Source organism: Dipodomys merriami, unplaced genomic scaffold, assembly GCF_024711535.1.
Source record: "Dipodomys merriami isolate MVZ:Mamm:240054 unplaced genomic scaffold, mDipMer1.0.p SCAF_3, whole genome shotgun sequence".
Taxonomy (NCBI): domain Eukaryota; kingdom Metazoa; phylum Chordata; class Mammalia; order Rodentia; family Heteromyidae; genus Dipodomys; species Dipodomys merriami.
In genome coordinates, this window is record NW_027204492.1 from 35,535,931 (window position 1) to 35,555,840 (window position 19,910).

Here is a 19,910-nt window from a genome sequence, read left to right on the forward strand (position 1 = left end):
TGGTTCATTCACTTCCATTGTTGAGATTCCAGGTTTATTTCTAACTTGGAAAGATGAAGCTTTCTATCTTTACTTAGATGCCAATGATCTCTACATGATCCTTACCTAATATGCTCATGATCATTTCTAATCTCATTTCCATTTCAATCTCTGGGTCATCATTATGAAACTGGATCTTTGGGGTTTACAGCTGTGTTGACTTCCCGATAAATGACACGTATTTGTTGAACCTTGACCAAGTCAAATTTACCATATTATTTGGTTTGAGTAATACCGTCAATATTTTCTAGCATTCTAAAAAGGAAGAGGGCAGTTATTTAGCAAAAGTGCTCAGAGCATGGGCTGTGTAGTCAGACTACTTTCATTAGAATTGAAGCTCTTCCAATTACTACCTATATGATGTTAGGACAAACTACTTATCCATTTGGTGTCTGAGTATTCTAATCTATAAATTAAAAGTACAGTGTAAATTAGAAGTAAAAATAAGATGAAGTGTTCAATAACTGTCAACTAGTATTATTTTAATGTTCAGCATTCTATTTAACCTCCTGCACAGTCTGTCCTCTCTCTGGATCATGTAGTTTTATTTTTTTGACACACTTCAAAAACAGAATAAGAGAAATATAAGCTTGGCCTGCCATGCTCACAATGCCTGAAATAACATCACACTTGAACTCATACTGAAAAGTACAGATTTCACAGCTAAATGATGGAATTCTTGAACGCATTCAAGAATGGTGCCAAAGTAACACAAACCAGCAGTAGTTTCCCCAGGGGTTAATCAAAGTTGCTCATAGCTGCCTGAGCTTCACCAAGAACTGCTGAACATTTTATTCCTCATTTTTCTGCCCTGTCATTGTTAAGAGTAAACCTTTACCTGAGGAAGATGGATTGTTATAACCTCAGAAAATAAGGTACAGTACCTCTTTGTACTTCCTAGCCATCTGGCCAAGCTTCATCCATCTGCATATCATTCTCCTACAGTCTGAGTCAAAGAATTGAACCAGTCTAATTTTAGAAGTTTCCCACTGAGATAGCACCTACCAGCCACATGACTGATTCACCTTCTTCACCATGGCACAAGTTTCCTATGATATATGTATTCTTGCTTTGGAAATCCCTCTTATCATAGCAGATACAGTCTTAGTCTTCATTGCTCATTTTATTTTACCATCAGGAACACTCTTGTAGCCAGTTCTTACACTAGGAAATTAGCAGCCTAGAAGAATTCACATTCTAACATATTCAGAGTCAATGATCAGCACTTCTGGATATTTTCTATATGCTAAACCTCCCAAAAATAGAGCAGAGGAGCATTATTACCAAAATATCTAGTCTAGGTACATGGGATGATTCTCACAGACATGCTTAAGGATACCACAATCTTTCCTTTGCAAACCTCTGAAAACACATTACTCGTGTGGGTTCATGGTGGTACTTATTGAAGCTATGGGGCTGTGGTTATATGCAGTTTGGCTGTCCATGTATTCTTCAAGTACCTACAGCATGCTACCATCTCCCCAACAGTGTAAATTAGTAACACGGGCCTCCAAGTATAGTGTAAAATTGTCAATGATGGACAATCTCTGCTGGCCAAGATTCCATGTAGGTCAGTATGGAGAGCATAACAAAAGACATTTTCCAATGGCCAACTTATTACAGTTAAATTCTTGATGAAATACAAAATTAGATCATGCCACTACTCTGCTTAAATCTTTCAATAGCTCAACATTGCCTGCAGGGCAATGTCCAAAAGAATTAACACCGCATCCTAGAGCTTTCACGAGAGTGGCTGTCAAATGCTTTTCACCAGGAGCAACAGTAAACACTACATTTACCCACTGCCCATGGTTTGTTGTTTCCCTCCAGGTTCTGGATGCTAGAAATCCACAAACTTTTGCTGTTTTCTGGGAAGTACACTAGCTTTATAGTGTTACTCCTCCTCCTCTATCCTATACCATTTGTCAGTTCTGGGCCCCAATCCTAGGATGTCACCAGATCTGCTGCTGTAGCTTATCAAGTGGTTTTCATGTACCAGAAACTATGCTAAGTACTTTTACATACATTATATTATCCCTGCTCCAACAACTCTACTATTACCTTGATTTCACAGGTATAATTGTAATGGACATTTATTACTGTGATGATGATATGTCAAGGATGTCGTTATGCCATCCATCTTCACCAAAGGAAAGTTCAAAATTTTGTCTTCAGGTTTTTGGTTTTTATTGTGTCAACATGTATGTAACAAAATGATCATTTTAGTGATTCAAAAGTGTATAATATACTGGCATGGGGTACACCTATTATCTAGTTCCAGAATATTTTCATTGCTCCAAATAGAAACTGTTTGATAGTCTCTCCTTTTTCTCTTCCCTCCATTACCCCTGTCTACCATGAATTTGTCTTCTGTCTTTATGGGTTTGCCTGTTCTGTATATTTCATATAAACAAAATCATAAAATACACGAGTAGCTTTCACTTAAGGTAATATTTTCAAGGTTCATCAGTGTTGTACCATGGATTACATCATTTACTTTGTATGGACAGTACTATTTTATTGTATGCATATAAACACTATTTGCTTATCCGCTTATCCATTGATGAACATTTAGTTTGTTCCTACCTTTTGGTTATTGTTAATAGTGCTGTTATAACCATTTGTGCACAAATATTTATTTCCCAGTACAAGTCTTCAGTTCTTTTCAGTGCATACCTAGGAGTGGAATTCCTGAACCATAGGGAGAAATCACCCACCTCCCTATGGCAGTGGCAGTTGCTAAAATGTAAAATGATGTAGCTGCTACATCATTTTACACCCATACTAGTAATGAATGACCACTATGTTTTTTCTACATTCTTGCCAACAATTTTGGTGTTTGAGATTTTTGTTATTGAGATACCTCCCTAGCGAGTATGGAGTGGTATCTCAGTGTGAATTTGATTTTATCTCCATAATGATCAGTGACATTGAATATCCTTCCAAGGGCAATTGTATACCTTCTTTGGAGAAACTGCTTTTTTCAAATCCTTAGTATCTCTTCTTTAATTGGAGTATTCACTTGATTATTTATGAGTTGTAAGAATCGTTTTAAGGTATTATAGATACAAGAACTTTGTCAGATATGCAAATACTCTCTCCCATTCTGTGATATATCATATCATGTCATTCTCTTGAGACCACCATGTAATGCAAAAAAGGTTTCAATTTTCATGATTTTATAACAATACAGTCAGTGTTTTCTTTCATTGCTTGTGATATTGATATCTAATGAACCATTGCCAAATTCAAAGGCATGAAAATATAACCTTATGTTTCTTCTGAGTTTTGTACTTTTATTTATTTATGTATTTATGTGTTTACATATTTATTTACTGTTTATGTTGGACTGGAGATATAACCCTGAGCCCCATATATGCTTGGCAAAGACTTTACCACTGTAGCTACATCCCTAGTTTCATAGAGCTTTAGCTCTTTTACTTTGGTCTTTGACTCACCTTGAGTGACTGTTTGTATTTGGTATGAGATAAGAATCTAGCTTTGTTCTTTTGTAGATGGATGTCCAGTTGTGCCAATATAATTTGTGTTTTTTTGTTTTTCTTGTATTATTATCTTTAAGTAGTTGTACAAAGGAGTTGCTATTTAACAAAGCAGTATATGAATACAATAGATCTTGACCAATGCCACCCTTTTCAACATTCACACACATCCATCCCCTCCATACCCTTTCCCCCACTCTTCTTAATTTTGTAGGATATACATTAGATTCTTGACCAACATCATTTGTTAAAAGACTATCCTTTCCACAGTAAAATGATGTTGGAATCTTATTTTAAAATAATCAATAGAACATAGATACATGAATTTCTATATTCTATTACATTGATCCATCTATTATTATACGAGCACAACACTACATATATTACTAAACCTTTGTAATAAGTTTTGAAATTAGGGAATGTGAATTATCTAATTTTGTTCTTTGTGGCGCGCGCCTTCTCGACCAGCGAGGAAGAACGAACACCACACCAGGAGTCTTCTCAGATCATGCTTTATTGGAGAGCCTTTTAGTTGATGGGAGAGCTTGAGCGCGAGAGAGCATGCACCCGAAACATGGCCACTTATATAGGGAATAGGAACACGGGTCTTTCTATCATTGGTCATCTGCCTTTCACCGTCACCAGGTGCCACGGGATTGGCTGGGGACTCTACATGGCTCGCGCATGCGCAAAGCCCAGGACCCACCGTCCTGCCAAGCACCGCCTGAAATGGAGTGGTTACCTCAAAGCTGCAAGGGAGTGGGCGCCATCTTGTAATGGCGTTTACCCTGGCTCCCTACAGTTCCCCCTTTTTTGTTTTTTTGGCAACAGGTAAGAGTAGAGGTTGGGCCTCTGTCTAAAACATTAGGACCTTGCACTGGCCTTCGCCTGAGGGGCGCCTTCCCCAGTGATGACCAGGCCCGTCTGATGCCTTTTTTGCAGAGGTGGGATCTTGGGCATCAACCCACTTGCAACCCAGCATGCTCTTCTTGAGGAGATGGTCCTCCTCAAGTGCAGTGCACTTGCCTCACACCCTGTCCCAAATTGCAAATTGCATACCTGTCCCGGTGCAATGGGATCCCCTAATCCCTCGGGGTGCTAAGGCTATGCAGGATGGTAAGGCTTAATTGCCTCTCAGGGCCGACAGCCAGATCTGGGGTGAGGATCCACTCTCCAAAGTGGCTAATGCTTGCGAGATAACAACCTTGTCCCTTCTGGTTTGGGCTCGAAGGTGACAGACCAACCATAGGCAGACCATGCATCCTCCCAGGCAGCAGGCTAAAAACATTCCGACTCCCACCCACTCTTTGAAAAAGGACACCGCAGAGGCCCAGTCAGTAAATTGTAGCAGCCCACAGCATCATCAGTTTAGCTGTCACAGGGATTGCTATTAGCACTGTTGCTAACAGCAGGAAGATCAGCTGCATCAGGAGATGAGTGGATGGCATCTTCAAGAGGGGGTTCTGCTGCAGTCTCCACCAGCCTGGTCAGTCTCGTTGGCACCCAGTGAGGTACTTCTTGACTCTGTGGAAAAACACAAACAGCTCCCCTGGATCTCATTATTACCGGATCCGGTCCATACCATTTATTATTAATAACATCCTTCCACATAACCATGTCTTTAGTATCCATGGGGTCTCTTGTCATATGCCGATCTGCGGCAGACTGATCGTTGTCATTTAGAATTAAAAAATTAAGGGTAAAGAGCGCAAGAGAAAGTCTTTCCCTGGGGGACGCTGACTCAGCAATTCCCCCTTTTTGTTTTTGAAGCATTTCTTTTATGCTTCTATTAGCTCTTTCCACTATACCTTGTCCTTGAGGATTGTAGGGCAGTCCGGTGGTGTGGGCAACCTGCATTTGTGCGCAAAAGGCGCGAAAACCATGGGAAGTATAAGCAGGGCCATTATCCGTCTTGAGTCTAAGGGGCTTTCCCCAAGCTGCCCAAGCTTCTAAGCAGTGTATTTTGACGTGAGACACCTTTTCTCCTGCCAAAGGTGTGGCATGAATGACACCAGAAAAGGTGTCCACAGACACATGTAAATATTTTAACTTACCAAATTCTGTCAGATGAGTAACATCCATTTGCCATAGGGCGTTTGGTCTCAACCCCCTGGGGTTTACCCCCACATGGGGAGGATGAAGAAAGGTAACACAGGATTTACAGGCTTTAACAATATCTCTTGCCACATGCCTGGACAAATTATATCTTTTCCTAAGGGTATTAGCAGGTACATGATACAATCTATGAAAGTCTTTTGCCAATTCTACAGGATCAGCAGCGACCAGAGCCACAGCCCGAGTTGCCTGGTCCACCAAATCATTACACCTTGCCATTGGGCCCGGCAACATAGAGTGGGCGCGAATATGTCCAATATAAAAAGGGTGTTTTCTGTTTAAGATAAGGGACTGAATCTGTAACAAAACATTAGAAATTGTACTGGCCTGCTTAATTGAAGCAGCAACTTCAAGAGAAGCGACGGCATTTACAACATATAATGAATCAGAAAATAAATTAAAAGGTTGATCAAATCTTTTAAAAACTTCAAGCACAATTAAACATTCAACAGCCTGTGGGGCATTCGGCCGAAAATTAAAGACTACCGGCTGTTTGTGTCCTTGAACAAAAAAGGCACCTTGTCCAGATTTTGATCCATCCGTAAAGATGGTCAGAGCATCAACCAAGGGCTCCTTTGAAGTGACAACAGGAAAATACACTAAATTTTTGTTAACTATGGCAAGCAGAGGATGCTTAGGATAATGGTTATAAATTACATTGGGAAAAGAGCAAACAAGAATTGCCCACATATCCACTGTGGCTGCTAAAATTTCAACTTGCTCACGGGTGTATGGAATAATTAATTTATCTGGAATTTTTGCAAAGTGCGTCAAACAATACTTTATACCCAAAATTGCCTTTTTTTTTTTTCTCAGACCAAAATTGCCTGTTTAGCCACTAATTCAGGAAAATATTGAACAGTTTTTGCTCCCACAGAATCATAGCATTAATAGTTAGCCTTCGAAGCAAGGCAGTGGTATAATTGGCCGTCACCCCATAAGTCCTGACTGCCTCAACTGAATCTTTTAACTGGGAGTAGGAAACCGGCTCAAGAATTCTCTCATTAGTAATGGGATTTTCAAAAACTGGAAAGGCGGCCGCCAGCCGCGACCAGGTGCTTCCTTTTATAAAGTGACTCCGCCCCGCCTCTGGGCACGGAGGGGGGGCCGACGGTTGAGGGCCAGCTCCGTTTCCTCTTCCTGGCTGCTGCGGTACTCCCACCCCTAGGGGGCGCCACCCCCCATATCTGTCTGCCTCATACTCAGCCGCAACCTCTTCTAAGTCTTCACTATCAGCTGGATCGAGCTGCTCTCCCTCCTCCTCTAACATTTCTTCCTCTGAGTCACTCACAAGATCACTGCATTCTTGGTCCCGCCCTTCCACATGTAGGGCTGAGAACCGGTTTGCTTTTAAAGAAGGGCATGGGGGTCTCCTTGAGACCCCCTCCTCCCTAAGACCCTTCTCCTTTTGTGAGGGCTGCAGTCCCTCCTGCTTAAATTCTTTAGGATCCTTTTGTCTTTTTTCCCTTTTTCTTTTAGGCCTATTTTCCTCCCCTTTACTGGATGCTGACTCTGATAGACTATCCTGATGCCGTGTTAGTACTTTGCATCCTTCCTGGATTAAATCAAACCCTCCCTCCTCGAGGCAAGTGCACACTATCAAAAGGACAAAGCACAAGGGAAGAAGCAATGCAAGCAAACAATAAATATCTAAATCTACAGTGAACAGCATACCGGGGGATACTTACCGACGTCCCCTCTCCGCGTGTTGAGTTCTGGCTCCGGTTCGGCCTCTCGCGCGGGTCCCGGGTTTCGGCATCACTTTGCGGCGCGCGCCTTCTCGACCAGCGAGGAAGAACGAACACCACACCAGGAGTCTTCTCAGATCACACTTTATTGGAGAGCCTTTTAGTTGATGGGAGAGCTTGAGCGCGAGAGAGCATGCACCCGAAACATGGCCACTTATATAGGGAATAGGAACACGGGTCTTTCTATCATTGGTCGTCTGCCTTTCACCGTCACCAGGTGCCACGGGATTGGCTGGGGACTCTACATGGCTCGCGCATGCACAAAGCCCAGGACCCACCGTCCTGCCAAGCACCGCCTGAAATGGAGTGGTTACCTCAAAGCTGCAAGGGAGTGGGCGCCATCTTGTAATGGCGTTTACCCTGGCTCCCTACAGTTCTTTTTCAAGATTTTTATGCTATTTGAGGCCCATTGCAATTCCAAATGGATTTAAGAGTCTAGTGCTAAATTTTTGCCTGAAAAAGCACTATTGAGATTTTTATAGAGACCATAGTAAATTTTTACATAAATCTGACTGGTATTACCATCTTGACAATATTAAATCTTCCAATATAGGAACTTGGGATGTCTTTCCATTTATGTATTATTTAATTCAATACTATTTTCAGTGTACCAAACTTGCTCTTCCTAAGTTCAAATGTTACTATTTTTTATTATTTTGTAAACAAAGTTGCTTTCTTGACTTCCTTTCTGAAATGTTTATTACTAAAATGTCAAAATGCTAGCATATTGAGTTTGAAGTGTACAGATTTTCAGCGAATAGCAAATTGTAGGCTATACTACAACATGGATAGAATATTGTCAAGATGATAACATTTTCACTTATTCCTCTTAGAACAAACTATGAGAAATATTTATTTAAAAGCCCTGAAATGTAATTTCTGAACTGAGATTTACTTAACCAAAGTGTTCTCCTAATACCAAGAGCCAAGTAAGATGTATTTCTTTTGGTGAATTTGCACTCATCTAAGCCATTTCATCCTATCTAGCCATTCTTTGGATTTAGTTGGTAGTGGTAGGCTATCTATTTGCTGTCTCTTTCACTAGACTGAACTCCCTGAGGTGAAGTCAATGTTAATTTTACACATAATTATATTGTTTTCTCAGTATCCAAAACAGTGGCTAGATTCATGATATGAACTCCAAACATATTTGTCAAATAAGTGAAAGTGTTCAAACTGAAGGGCCTTCCATGGATTAAATTAGCTTGAACATTTAATTTTGAAAAGATCAGCTGTCAATTGTACTCAGTTTGATTCCAACACCTTTTCAATGGTTAATTTGATCTAAGATGGTTAACTTTTAGATGAAACACAAATTGGATTATGTCATCACTTTGCTTAAAATCGTTCAGTAACTTGTAATGGCCCACAGAAAAACATTCAAATGTGTTGGCAGGGATGGTAAGGCCGTCTGTGACAAACTTTTTGACAGTGATACATGGTACAAAATGCAGCTTACATTTTAACGCCATCCACACCTGTATAAAGATGTATCTGCATCATTGAAACTAAAGTTTTCCAAAAGAATTCTTATTTTACTGTATGTAGTGCACTACATTATTTTCTATTATACTCATTATAATTTAATAAAATGTTGGTCATGATTGATCAAAATGATTTTTGTAAGTATGTTCTAAGATAAGATTTAAAAAAAATCTTATTATTGGGCTACAGGTATGGTTCAAGTGGTAGTGTACCCCTTTAGCAAGTGTAATTCTCTTAGCTTAAAGCAAAATACCTGAAAATAAAACAACATGAAAAAACACTGCTCTGTGATTTTGCCTGTAGCTCCAGCTCCTCTAATAATACTAACCTCTTTCCAGTTTCCCTCCTGGACCAGGCATTCTCACCTTTACTCACATCATTCCCACCACCTGTAGTGTTTTTCTTGTTTCTAAACTCAGGTCAACATTAAATGAACTTGCCTGTCTTCCCCAAGATCACTCCTACCTCTGGGTCATTTTCACCCTACTAGTGAGCACCTTGTAACATCATCTTTTATCAGTGCTGCTAACATAATGTGTTACATGTATTTACTTATCTAATTTCCCTTCCATACAAGGTAGGGATATAGGAACTTGTTGGTTGTTTCATATCTACCAAAACATTTAATGACTCTTTGGGATCATTATGGATCTCATTTTTCAACTACTCATAGAAAGAACAAATTTGGCTGAGTTTCAGGGGAAAGTCTTAATGAGTTTTCATACATTACTAGAAAGGGGAGTGAGTTCTGGCAATATTTCTTCTTCTACATTAAACATTTACCACTGGGTATAGTATTCTTCCTTACATGGTAAGGGGTGGAGAGCAGATGAAGGGAAGTCAGATAGGGGCTTGGGTTTGATCTTATAGTTTTCCATGTCAGTTCCATTCTGACTTTGGATCTACTTTCATGGAGTTCTTACCCTTTACACATGGGAGCCTATGCTTGGTTTGCTGGGCTTCTAGATTTTATAACTTGAGTCCTCTCCTTGGGCTCTTCTTGTTCATGGCTATCTCAGGGTGAGAGAGAGAGAAAGAGAGAGAGAGAAAGAGAGAGAGAGAGAGAGAGAGAGAGAGAGAGAGAGAGAGAGAGAGAGAGAGAGAGAGAGAGAGAGAGAGAGAGAGGAAGGAGAGGTATTCTGTTCTTTGATCCTCAAGGCTTCGTGATAACAGTGGCTGTCTTGATTAATATTCCTAGGTTGACTCACTGAAGGAGAAAGTTCACAGAGATAAAAATGGTTAAGGTACAGTGCCTGTCCTCAACAAGTTTATGATTTAGAAACCAGATTGAATAGCTAAAAGTTTCTTTAATATAATATCTGTGTCTCATAGGCCTTGCCTAAGTAGAAATCTCTACCACTTACGGATCCTTGTCCTTCTGGATCTTCAGTTGCCTCAGATTTTATTATGAACTGTACCAACACATTGTTCAAAGTGGCCCTAGAATCTGCTTGACCAAGTAGAACTGTGGTATCTTCAGCAACCTTCTTGGAAGAAATGAAGGTGAATTTTCAGTACACTTCTCTTTATATGGAGCCTACATCATTTCTAATACATTAGACCTCTCCTTTCTTTTTTTAAATTTTTTTTAATTTTTATTGATTTTTATTGTGAAAATACTGTACAGAGGGGTTACAATTACATGGGCAAGATAATGAGTACATTTCTTATCAAGCATTGTAGCCTCCTCTTTTGTTTCCCCTTCCCATCTCTTCCCATCCTCCCCCAGCCCCCCACCCAATTCTCCCCGCCCCCCCCACCAAAGTTGTAAAGTTTGTTTTCGACATAATGACTTGTACTTCTCATTGTTGCAATGGGTCCACCTGTATCCTTATTTAAATGACTTGTTTTTCCCCTTCCCCTCCACAAATTATACCGACATCAAATACAGTGAAAACAGGGGTTATACTGTGGGGGAGAGACATACAAAGCAACAAAGAAATAATCTTATAAATGAGTTAGAAACAATCCCATGAAAGAAAAAAAACATTTGAATACATATCTTAGGGTTCATTTCCCTAACATCACCTTATCTGACCTTTTCTGCTTGACTCAGACATATACTAGATATTGCAAATAAGGGAAACCATGGGACCTATGTTTCTTTGGGCTTGGCTTACTTCACTTAATATAATTTTTTCCAAGCCTTTCCATTTCCTAACAAATAGGGCAATGTCATTCTGTCTGATGGAGGCATAGAATTCCATTGTGTATATATACCACATTTTCTTGATCCATTCATCTACTGAGGGGCATCTGGGTTGGTTCCATATCTTAGCTATGGTAAATAATGCTGCAATAAACATAGTTATGTTGGTAGCTTTAGTGTGGTCTTGTTTGAAAACATAGACCTCTCCTTTCTAAGCTATTAAAATTTCCTGGAAAATACTTCATGGTTTAAGCTTCTACTGGTGTCTTTTAAAAGGGTATTTATTTTGATATAATCCTAATAGTGTAAAATTCACTCATTTGAAGTGTGCATATAAATGATTTGTAGCAGACTTAAGAGTTTTAAACCCTTACCAAAATCAACTATAATACATCCAAGGAAGGTGTACCAGCAAATACATACAGCAGTCATATAGCAGTCACCAAAGTCTATTTCTCTAGTACATTGGAACTAAAGTCTCTGCACTTGCTTATTCCCCTGACTTGAAAGCTTCTCCCCGCCCCCATATATGCTTAACTGCTCTCTCACTTATTTTTGGCTACAGTTCACATGTCACATTCTAAATGAGACCTTTCCTGGACACCTTGTTTTACACCCCTCCTCCAAGAACATTTTATTGAGTCTTTTCTACTCTATTGTTTTCCTTTGAAATGAATCATCATCTTAAATATTAGATACTTTAGTAATTTGCTTATTGTCTACATTCTACATTAGAGTGGAAGTTATTTAATACCATGGATTTTTTCATCTATTTTGTTTCTATTCCATACCATACATCAAGTACTTGCACTTTATCTCTCCTATAATATTGATTCAGTAAATAAATATTTGAATGGATAAATAATGAATCAGTGATCAGGCAACTGAATGAATGTTTCAGAGTATGACTTTGGAATCAAGCATGCCTCACTCAGCTCTGATACTAACCAACAGTGTGACTTTGTGTTAGGCTTCACCAAGCCTCAATTTCTTGCATGAGTCATAGGGCTGATGTAAGAATTTTAATGAGGTAACTTGTAGAAAGTGCTCAGCACAGGTTTTTGGCATGTAGATCATATAAGTGACATATCAAATAATAATTATAAATGATCCTCTGGGAGGCATATTTGAAAACACAGAGGATGATGATTTCCTGAGCCAGATCCTAGCTGAGGTGGGACATAGCTTCCTAACAATCAAATAATAAAATGTCATCCATTTCCTCAGCCTAGACTCCTTCTGAATGATCTCTTTTAGTAGACAAAGCTTCCTCAGACTCCAAGTAGATTTGAGGCCAATTTACCTCTGCCTAGTCCCTTGACACCCTGACCTGGTTCCCATGTGACTCTTGGAGACAGATACCACCTATAATTGACAGAATGGTCACTTTGTAACAAGAGGGTCCTAAGGCCTACCCAGAACATGCTGGGGCCAATGTTTTCTGGAATCTCCTCAGGAGGCAGCAAAAAGTGGCCTTTATCCCCAGCAGGTATCACATCCATCGGATCACATGGAGGTCTTGAACAACCATAAGCTTTGCCCCTAGAATTTCAGATTCACTAGGTCAGTGATGGGGGCAAAGATTTCGCATTTCTACCAAGATCACTGTGGTGCTGATGTTGTGAAATATGGGGCACACTTTCAGCACCACTGCTCTAGTCCAATGCCATAGTCATACCTAAGTCCAAGAGACTGATTGACTCCATTTGGTGCCCATGAATCTTCATTATAAGCAAGCATCCTAGGTTATCCTGAAGTCCCACAATCTCCTTTGAGAGCTCAACTCCAATGACCTGAGGACCTCCCATTAGACCTTACCTCATAAAGGTCTTCAGAACCTGTGAATGCTATTACCCTGGAAACCAAGCAATGTGGACCTTGGAAGATCTTTAGCCAAACCACCTGGGGTAGATGCCCAGGCTTAATTGCTGGCAATTTTATTTGACTACATTTTTTGGTGGCAGCTGAGAATACAGGTGTTTAACAAATTCGTAAGTAGTTTTAATGCACATTGAAATCTGAGTATTATTTTTCCTGTTATTAGTAACCAGACTGAGAAAATAACTCTTAACTGCTATAAAGCTCATCTGAGAGATATAAAGGAAGAAGGGATGTCCATACCAGCTAGTAAAAGTTTGCACAGAAAAAGCCTTTGAGATGAATGTTTTTGAGACTAAAGACTGTTATGCAGGTAAGGAGCAGTGGAAAGAGGGTACTGTGAGGGCAGTTACCAAGTTTCAAGGCCCAAATAAAGTTTCAAGGGAGGTCAACTTTTCGTCACTTGAACAAAAACCACTGATGCAAGTAAACATCTCTTCATCTTTCAAGATTCTTCTCAGAAGCTTCTCTTGCTTACTAGTTACCTGGGAAACTTTCATGGAACATTTGAGAATTCTAATATGGCAAGGTTAGGAGTAATCTCAGGGATTATGCACCCGAACTCAGCATTGCCTAATCCAGGGGCAAGTAGGGATTTGGGAGATAATAAAAACCCATATAATTTAACAACAGCAGTTAGGAACTGTGCTAGCCATTTCACATACACAATCTTATGTAATAAGCACTTTAATCCCCTCAGCTAGGCACTGACTAGGCACCTGCACTGTGAGACCTAGCATCACTTTATACCTGAGCATATGTGTGCATTTGAATAGATGCTCCAAGGACAGTGTGCTAGATAAGGAAATAACCAAGTAGACAATGTCAGCCCCCTGATTGGTCAGAGCTGTGAATTTCAACCACCTAGCAACCCTGTTTGCAAAAGAGGATTGGCAGCTAAGCACAATAGAGGCCTGGGCAGGAAAGGAGACAAAATGGCTGCCAACCAGATATAACTACATATATGCCTTAAAAGGGAGAGAAAGGTCTTCATGTAGAGAAGACACCATTCCTTTGTTCACAGGCAGAGAAAAGACTGCTAGGCAAATGCAGGGTTTAATTATAGCAGATCCTAAAGTCCAAGTAGTAAATTGGCTAGTCCTCATTAGCTGGTACCAACATGTTAGGGTGAGGATATTGACACAGCAAGGGAGAGGCCGAACTGAAGTTGCAGTTCAAGTCTGTCTGAAGCAAAAGCTTCTGGAATTAATTTATATCAGTGAGTCTCACAACTTAGAAGACACCAGACTGACACAGGAAACTAGTTCTGAAATTCTTTTGTAGCTTTTTTTTGTCTTTTTTTTTCCAGGGCTGAGGACCGAACCCAGGGTCTTGCGCGCGCGCCGGGCGGGCGCCCTTCCACTGGGCTAAACCCCCAGCCCCAGTTCTGAAATTCTTATTTGGGGGAGGGGGGCTGCCTGATTCTGATGCAACTGACCCACTACCCCTTATTGGACATTTGAGAAAATCAATCCCATTTTCAGTCAGGAACACAACAATCATTGTCAAAAGCCAACAAATAAGACAGGTCTTTCCCCATATGATGCACCCAACTGTCCTCAGCCCTGGTCACTATTTTCAGCCGAAGAGCACTCCACCTCAGGGAGTACTCTGATCAAAGGCCCCAGATCATGGCCTTCCCCACATTTTTTAAAACACAATAAGATATAATGTAATCATGGGTGCTCCATAATTACTGCTAACCCATCAGTAGTTCTCAAATTTTGTAATTCACACATTGTGAGAAAATATGGAGAACGTTCCAAAATGCACATTAATTTCTTTGTCATTTTCCCATCTTGTAAAGGAAATTATCCTCAATATTTGTCTTGTGTGTCTTTACAATTGTTTTGTCTTTATCACCTGCTGATTTGGGAGGTGTGATTCAAATCTGTTTTCCACTCACAGGACAACAGAGTTAACACTGAGTGTATGCTACGTACATACCAGGCACTGTGCACATACTATCTCATTTAATCCTTATAATACCCCCAATGAAGGCAGGTATTGTTACTATATTTATTCTAGAGTTAAGTAGATAGAGGTTCCCAAGTTGCACAGAAAATGCATGATGGAGCTAAGACCTGACTCTGTGTCTAAACATATGTTGTTTGGCTCTACTGCTTCTTGGCAGCATGTAAAAATAGAGAGAGAGAGAGAGAGAGAGAGAGAGAGAGAGAGAGAGAGAGAGAGAGAGAGAGAGAGAGAGAGAGAGAGAGAGAGAGAGAGAGAAATTTTACTATATGCCAGCACTGTTCTAAATATTTTTATTGCCTTGCCTTATTTAACTTTCATAATAACCTTCTGAGGTAGATATCACTTTTATCAACAGTTTACACAGAAAGGTTCACCAAGGCCACACAGTGGTAACAAACAGACCTGGGTTGTAAACCTGAACAACCTGACCTCAGTACTTGAATCATCCCCAATTCCATGTAGCATCCTCAGACAGAAGTTGAGTACATAAGGAACAGTATAAAGGACTTAGGGATCAGTTACTGAAGTCACATTCTGCTCTTCACACATAAGTACTCTTTTCAGAACATTACAACTCTTAATATACCTTTGGTACTTTCCTGTATCTCCGACTCACTTACCTTGAACATTTGAAGTCAGTTTTCCTATCCTTATCAAAGATGGACCCCTTTTAGTCTGCATAAATAAACCAGGAAGCCTCCTTCTCATCATGATAATTATCCTGTTTATGTTTTTGTCCCTACATCTGCCAAAGTGTGACTCTCTGGCATTTCACTCTTTTGACTGACATCTTGTACAACCACTGGATGTTGAACTTGAACCCGTGACTAAGTCTAGTATCCCAGCTTTAATTTTTTGGCCCTCCTATTTTTGCAGTCCAGGCTGTCTCAATCAGAATGCCTTCTCTCCTTCTAACCCTCAGGACCAAACCCCAGTTAAAACTGCTTTCCTCTTCCTTGGTAGACTAGCCTTAGGCTCCAGGTTCCACATCATAAGGAGACAATCAGGTTATCTCTGATTCACTGATTTCAGGGTTGTTGCCAATCATGGGAGAAGCAAAGGACAGTTTTCTCTCGAACTTTCTGAAAGCTACTGAGGGCAGGATCCTTCCTCTGTGTATAGTGAAGCCTCAGGATGCAACGGCCAAGGGATCTCCATTTCTGCCTCTCTGCCACCCACTGGAGGAAAGAGGAAATGATTCCAGAAAAGTGAAATCTGAAGCTGCAGCACTGTCTGTCCTACACTGCAGAGGAAGAAGTAAAACATGGGGGATAGAGTGGTACGGGGAGCTCCACTAGCTGTTCAGTTTCCTTCTAAGAGTGTTCTGTAGAATTCCCAATTACTCTCTTTTTTTTTAAATTTGGGGATAGGATCTGGATTGCTCTTAGACCCATCCTCCTGAGTAGCTGGTGATACAGGTATGCACCATTACCCCTGGCTCCAATCATCTTCCATGAGCATTCCTAGGGGATAGACAAAGCTAAAATCACTGCCCTCACCAAAAGAGGCTGTTAAATCAGGGGCTTTTCAACCTGACCTCCAGGGATGAGGTTCATCCACCAATGGAATCTAAGCATTTGGAGTAAAAAAGAAAGCACATTTTTGTTTTACTAACCTCTACCCTCAATTTCCTTCAATTCAGTGCACATTCCTTACCATTTTGAATATAACCAACAACCCACTGCAATATTCATAGTGCCTATGACTTTGCCATCAGTGGAAGTCACAGATGGTTACACAGCACATTACAATAGCTGCATTACAATGACTTCAAATACCCTTTATGCTAATCACTACTTTGAAATTATGGTAGTAGGGACCTGCTATTAGATTGCACTGTTTAATGTTGGTAAAGAAGCTCATATTTTGCCTTCTTACAAAATTATTTTTATTATTTAGATAAACCGAGAATGAGGATGGAAGTCAGTGACAGAGCACTAGCCTAGCACACACAGGTCCCTGGATTCCATACTGACTCCACAAAAATAATTATTTAGGTAACAATAATTTAGTATAATTGGTTTCCATCCACCAATGTCTCATCTGTCACCTTCAATCTTATGGGACTGGCTGCTGAAGACTGAGGAAGCTCTGGACTCCTGATCCCCAACACTTGCATCACCACACAGAAGCCCAGAGTAACCCTTATTTCACTTCCGGTGGATATAGGTGCTAGGTAGGTATTCTGTGCTTATTGAGTTCTGGGGCCCAACACAACTAGCTGAGACCTCCATAGTCGGGATGGAGGGTAAATCTTACAGGTCGTGACAACCCCCTCCCATTGTCTTTCTTAAATATGCTGATCAATATAGCTCTATGCTTCACTTATTGTCTCCAGAACCCCCTATAAATGCTGGGGACTTGGTATACATTTCTCTCTTTTTTTGGTCGTGGGGGTTGAACTCTGGGCTTGGGCACTATCCCTCAGCTCTTCAGCTCAGGGCAAGCACTCTACTGCTTTAGCCACAGCGCCACTTCCAGGACTTGGTATACATTTCTAAACCTTATCTGCCACAGGTACTGGGCACCACTAAGTTTTCTGCTAAGCAAGAAGGACCTTAACTGGTAACTCTCTCTATACCCTTGGCTGTGCAGGTTCACATTCATCCTCACCAAGCGTCACCTGGCCAACCAACCTTCTGAGTCCAATAAACTTCTGACAAGGCTATATGTGACTTGGTGTCCACGTGGTCTTCAGGGCTGGAACTTTCAGTTATAGCAGAAGTGACAAAGCATTTGTTTTCTTTTGTGGTTGTTTTTGTTGTTGTTGTTGTTGTTTGTCCTGGGTGCTGTCCCTGAGTCTTTTTGCTCAAAGCTAGTACCACAGCACTTGTACCACTTCTGGCTTTTATGGTTATTAATTGGAGATGAGGCTCACAGACTTTTCTGCCTAAACTGGCTTTGAACTGTCATCCTCAGATCTCAGCGTCCTGAGTTGCTAAGATTACAGGCATGAGCCACTGGTGCTTGGACTCCATCTTTTATTTTTTTGAAGGGAAGAATTTCTTATTTAATTTAAATTATCCTATCATTAGATAATTTTAAATTTAATTTGTATAATTGATATTTAATACTTTCATTTGACATATATTTAATTATATATGTATATATATACACATATATACATATATATGTATATATGTACATGGTACCAATCTTGATAAAAATCCCTACTTTTCATATTCAATATATTAGCCAAGTCGCTTGATTAGTATTGTTTAAAGATATCAATCTTCCTGGGACAATGTTCAATACAATGAAATTATCTGGCCAACAACTTCCTGATTTTTTTCTTAATTCACTGTATTGTTGTTATAGCTGAAGTGACAAAGCATTTGTTTTGAAAACACAAGGATCTGATTTCAATCCTCATTGCTGCCAATGGGGGAAAAAAAAAGAATAAAAGAAAGGTCTGTTTTGCGTGACCTTACATTATTTTTATTTTATTTTATTTTATTTGTGAACATACTGTACAGAGGGGTTACAATTACATGGGCAGGATAATGCGTACATTTCTTACAAGCATTGCAGCCTCCTCCTTTTGTTTGCCCTTCACGTCACTTCCCAGCCTCCCCGCTCCCCCCCAATCCCAATCCTTCTCCTTCCCCCCCATCGCCCCCCCCCAGCACCAACATTGTAAAGCTCCTTTTGGACATGACAACTTGTACTTCTCATTGTTGCAACAGGTCCACCTGTATCCTTAAACAACTGGTTTTTCCCCATCTCCTCCTCAAGTTATACTGACATCAAATATAGTGAAAGCAGGGGTTATACTGTGGGGGAGGGACATACAAAGCAACAAAGAGATAATCTTATAAATGCGTTAGAAACACATGCATGAAAGAAAAAAAACATTAAAATACATATCTAAGGGTTCATTTTCCTGACATCACATTATCTGACCTTTTCCACTTGACTCATGCATATACTAGATATTGCAAATAAGGGAAACCATGGGACCTATGTTTCTTTGGGCCTGGCTTACTTCACTTAATATAATTTTTCCAAGTTTTTCCATTTCCTAACAAATGGGGCAATGTCATTCTTTCTGATGGAGGCATAGAATTCCATTGTGTATATATACCACATTTTCTTGATCCATTCATCTACTGAGGGGCATCTGGGTTGGTTCCAGATCTTAGCTATGGTAAATAATGCTGCAATAAACATTGTTGTGCTGGTAGCTTTAGTGTGGTCTAGTTTGTAAACATTTGGGTAAATGCCCAAAAGTGGGATTGCTGGGTCATAGGGCAGTTCTATGTGAAGTCTTTTCAGGAACCTCCATACTGTTTTCTAAAGTGGTTGAACAAGTTTACATTCCCACCAACAATGAAGTAAGGTTCCTTTCTGTCCACATCCCCTCCAGCATCTGTTGTTGTTAGAGTTCTTGATTTTTGCGGTTCTAACTGGAGTGAGGTGATATCTCAATGTTGTTTTGATTTGCATTTCTTTTATGGCTAGGGATGTTGAACATTTCTTCATGTGTCTATTGGCCATCCTTCTTTCTTCTTCAGAGAAGTTTCTCTTTAAGTCTTTCGCCCACTTATTTATTGGGCAGTTGTTTCTTTGAGGATTTGTTGTTGGGTGGTTTAATTTTTTGAGTTCCAAGTATATTTTAGATATGAGACCATTGTCCGTTGTATGGCTAATAAAGATCTTCTCCCAATGCGTGGGCTTTATATTGATCTTGCTAGCTATGTCATTTGCCCTGCAGAAGCTCTGCAACTTTATGAAATCCCATTTGTCCAACCTTTCTTTGATTTGTTGTGTTTCCGGGTCTCTATTCAAAAAATTTCCGCCTGAGCCAAGGAGACCTAGGGTTTCTCCTATTCCATCCTGTAATGTTTTCAGAGTGTCTGCTTTGACTTCAAGGTCTTTGATCCATTTGGAGTTGATTCTGGTGCAGGGTGATATATAAGGATCTAGCTTTAGTTTTCTACATGTAGTTAACCAATTTTGCCAGCACCATTTACTGAAGAGGCTGTCTTTGTTCCATTCTATTGTTTTAGCTCCCTTATC